Raw genomic sequence first — 4,852 nt, forward strand, 5'->3', positions numbered from 1 at the left:
TATATGTGCAGTTGGATGGTCTTTTCTGTTGTTCAGTTGACTCTCCCTGGGTATACCCTGAGGACTAAGCGCATTGTTTCATGAGGAGAGAGAGAGAGAGAGAGAGAGAACATCTCACCTCCCTCATCTCTGGCAATGTACAGGTAGAGCACGGTGGAAATAAGCAAACCTGGAGAGAGAGAAAGTAGAATGAGGAATAACACAATAGAAACCCAGAGAGGAGGAGAAGATTGGAAAATGTGTTTTTATCACCCTCCATACAGTGTTCATTTGATTTATCACACTTCGTCAAGCCCAGGTGCCGATTTACAGTGTGGACCTTGAAAAGGACAAGGTCAGTTGAAAAAATGTGGGACTACTCAAACATCCGAAAAAGTAATTACCCGGAAATGAAAAAGAAAATAGTAAAAATTCCTTCATCCAAAGGAAATGTGGAAATGACAATTACAGAGAAAGAGAGGACAGAGGGATAACATCATACATTTGACGTCTGTAAATTTCGAGCCTTATACTTGTAATCCAAATTCTATCAAAAAACGAGAAGCAAAATGTCCTCCTTGAAAGTAATATCAGAATACCAGAATGCCAGACTCTTATGGTGCAAGCTCTCCAAAGGCATAGACTAGATAAGACATACACTAGATAAGACATAGACTGGATAAGGCATAGACTGGATAAAGCAGAGACTGGATAAGACATAGACTGGATAAGGCATAGACTGGTTAAGACATAGACTGGATAAGACATAGACTAGATAAGGCATAGACTGGATAAGACATAGACTGGATAAGACATAGACTGGATAAGACATAGACTGGATAAGGCATAGACTGGATAAGGCAGAGACTGGATAAGGCATAGACTGGATAAGACATAGGCTGGATAAGGCAGAGACCGGATAAGACATAGACTGGATAAGGCATAGACTGGATAAGGCAGAGACTGGATAAGACATAGACTGGATAAGAAATAGACTGGATAAGACAGAGACTGGATAAGGCAGAGACTGGATAAGACATAGACCGGATAAGGCATAGACTGGATAAGGCAGAGACTGGATAAGACATAGACCGGATAAGACATAGACTGGATAAGACATAGACTAGATAAGACATAGACTGGATAAGACAGAGACTGGATAAGGCAGAGACTGGATAAGACATAGATCGGATAAGGCATAGACTGGATAAGGCAGAGACTGGATAAGACATAGACCGGATAAGACATAGACTGGATAAGACATAGACTAGATAAGACATAGACTGGATAAGACATAGACTGGATAAGACATAGACTAGATAAGACATAGACCGGATAAGACATAGACTGAATAAGACATAGACTGGATAAGACATAGACTGGATAAGACATAGACTAGATAAGACATAGACTGGATAAGACATAGACTGGATAAGACATAGACTGGATAAGACATAGACTGGATAAGACATAGACTGGATAAGACATAGACTAGATAAGACATAGACTGGATAAGACATAGACCGGATAAGACATAGACTGGATAAGACATAGACTGGATAAGACATAGACTGGATAAGACATAGACTGGATAAGACATAGACTAGATAGGACATATACTAGATAAGACATAGACTAGATAAGACATAGACTGGATAAGACATAGACCGGATAAGACATAGACTGGATAAGACATAGACTGGATAAGACATAAGACATAGACTGGATAAGACATAGACTGGATAAGACATAGACTGGATAAGACATAGACTGGATAAGACATAGACTAGATAAGACATACACTAGATAAGACATAGACTAGATAAGACATAGACTGGATAAGACATAGACTGGATAAGACATATACTAGATAAGACATAGACTAGATAAGACATAGACTGGATAAGACATAGACCGGATAAGACATAGACGGGATAAGACATAGACTGGATAAGACATAAGACATAGACTGGATAAGACATAGCCTGGATAAGACATAGACTGGATAAGACATAGACTGGATAAGACATAGACTAGATAAGACATAGACTGGATAAGACATAGACTAGATAAGACATAGACTGGATAAGACATAGACTAGATAAGACATAGACTGGATAAGACATAGACTGGATAAGACATAGACTAGATAAGGCATAGACTAGATAAGACATAGACTAGATAAGACATAGACTGGATAAGACATAGACTGGATGAGGCAGAGACCGGATAAGGCAGAGACCGGATAAGGCAGAGACTGTATTGGGTGTATTGGTGCTTATAAATTGTAAATCTTGCTGAACAGCCTACTGTAACGGTTGTCGTATGAAGAAGGTGTGGACCAAAGCGCAGCATGGTAAGTGTTCATGTTATTTTTATTTAAACTGAACACAAAACAAAATAACAAGAGAATGAACGAAAACGAAACAGTCCCGTCAGGTGCAGAAACACAAAACAGAAAACAACTACACACCAACCATAGTGGGAAAACAGGATGCCTAAGTATGGTTCTCAATCAGAGACAACGATTGACCACTGCCTCTGATTGGGAACCATACCAGGCAAAACACATAGAACTATAACACATAGAACAAAAACATAGAATGCCCACCCCAACTCACGCACTGGCCAAACTAAAATAGAGACATAAAAAAGGAACTAAGGTCAGGACGTGATACCTATTCTCATTTCAATATGCTTATCATTTTGATCCACGGTGCCCCCTCACCAAATAGCTACAACCTAGGCTATAGCCCGTGGGCCTCTACCTGCTCTTATCAACTTCTAGTTACTATGTATATACTAGTATATACTATACTATGTATACCTCCCACCTGCTAACACTCTTCAGTCCACATTAGATCTCAATGCTCTCTGAAGCCATGTAAAACCTAGCTGGGGACCGTCTCCATACAAGAGAACGTTGTTGAGCGTTATTCAGCCATCTAAAACTGGACTTGGTCTACAGTACTAACCCCAGTCTAGACCCTCTCAAAACAAGGTCCGGTCTATGTGCTGTCCAAATCGTCTAAAAACCAGACCTGGTCTAGCCCCTCAGTCTCCAAAAAGACAGAGAAGGTCCACTTTCCCTCAAAAACCATCCCAAAGCCAGACTTGGTTTGCTGGCTCTGTCTCCCTCTCTATACATCTCCCTGGTAGAAAGTCTCTGTGTGGCTGGTCTGATTGGCTGACTGGCTCAGCTCAGTGCATGGAGATATGATCTTTCTATTTGGCCAGCGGCAGGGCTGCTCTCTATCCCCAGTTACCTCTGGAGGGGTTTTATCTGGCCTGCTGATAGGAATGTTTTCCTTGCCCGACTCCCTCAGTTACTATTAATAATGGGAGTCAAGGCTGCGTGCCCCTCCACCGGCAGTCTGGCGAGACCAACGCTACTCTCGTAAACAAGATTGGGTCGTTTACTTTTACGTTTCCTCTGTGTGTGTGTGTGTGTGTGTGTGTGTGTGTGTGTGTGTGTGTGTGTGTGTGTGTGTGTGTGTCTGTGTCTGTGTCTGTGTGTGTGTGTGTGTGTGTGTGTGTGTGTGTGTGTGTGTGTGTGTGTGTGTGTGTGTGTGTGTGTCTGTGTCTGTGTCTGTGTCTGTGTGTGTGTGTGTGTGTGTGCGTGGCTGTTACTTACACAGTACCTTCTATCTCCAATATCACAGACAAAAAAGCGAAATATTCTCAATCTATTATATATTCCATGTTGTGTAAACACAAGAAAAGTCTAAGTGTTTTATGATAAGTGTCTCCATAGCTCCCCTTGGCCCTCAAGACTTTAGCAGCCATGTTGCCAGTGACTGACGTCTTCAGATCCATCTAAGCCTGCAGGACAGCGGGTGCATACCTAACATTTCCCAAAGGATACAAAGGCCAAGACGTCACTGTCACCTGCGTCTAGCAGGCACATCTGGTGTTGGATCGCTGCCAGGTAAACTTAATACTTGAAAACTTTGTGGCATAAAAATATGGGGTCCATAAAAGCGGCACTAAATACTGTATCTGTATCTGACAGACAAAACTCTTTGCCGATGCTGGGGGTAATACGGCAAAGAGTAGGCAGCTATAAGTCATAGATCACTGTCAGGATTTGGCCAGGAGAGAACATTCTACATGGTTTTTCATTCATAGCGTGGTGGGAAAAGACTTGCGCTCTCTGCATGGCTGAAACATCTGTAAGCAGTTGCAGAGAGGGTAGCCCAGAGGAAAACATTTACCTAACAGAATACTAATTCTTTCAGGCACTCGTGTCAGCACTTTGTAAATAAACAGGCACATATGTTATGTTTTTTTTTTCAAGGCAGGTCTGGGAGAGCCATTTTGCCGTGGCAACCTGCTGTATCGACACATGGTCTTTTTGAGTGACATTACAACACTCTATCCCCCTTTTTCTGCCTCCCTCTCTAACCTGGCCAACTCCCCTTAATCACTCACTCTCCCTCTAGCGGACCCGTCTCCTCTCTTCCCCCCCATGTCTTTGTATCATGTCTTCGGTCTTCCCCATTCCAGCCCTCTGCCCTACTTCAAGCATCTGTTCCTGTGTCTGTCCCTCAGTAGCGTACCCCTTTTCCATATCGTTTTTTGGCTCTGTTTCCAGACACGGTGTTTAACCTGTGCTAAATTGCCACACTTGTTACAAAACTGCCAGCATTATCAAAAAAACAAGCCTGGTTTGAACATGTTAACATCTGTTAACTGATTTGAACATGTTAACAGCAGTGGGCTAAATCAGGGTCACATAGAGTGATTCTTGGTAGTCTTCCACAAATCTAATGTCAGATATAGAGTTGAAATGTATTTCATTTTGAGTTTGCATCCAAATATTACACTTTATGTACATCACAGAAGACTGAAATATATATCTTTTTTAAATGTT

This window comes from Oncorhynchus kisutch, linkage group LG20, assembly GCF_002021735.2.
Source record: "Oncorhynchus kisutch isolate 150728-3 linkage group LG20, Okis_V2, whole genome shotgun sequence".
In the NCBI taxonomy this organism is placed as follows: domain Eukaryota; kingdom Metazoa; phylum Chordata; class Actinopteri; order Salmoniformes; family Salmonidae; genus Oncorhynchus; species Oncorhynchus kisutch.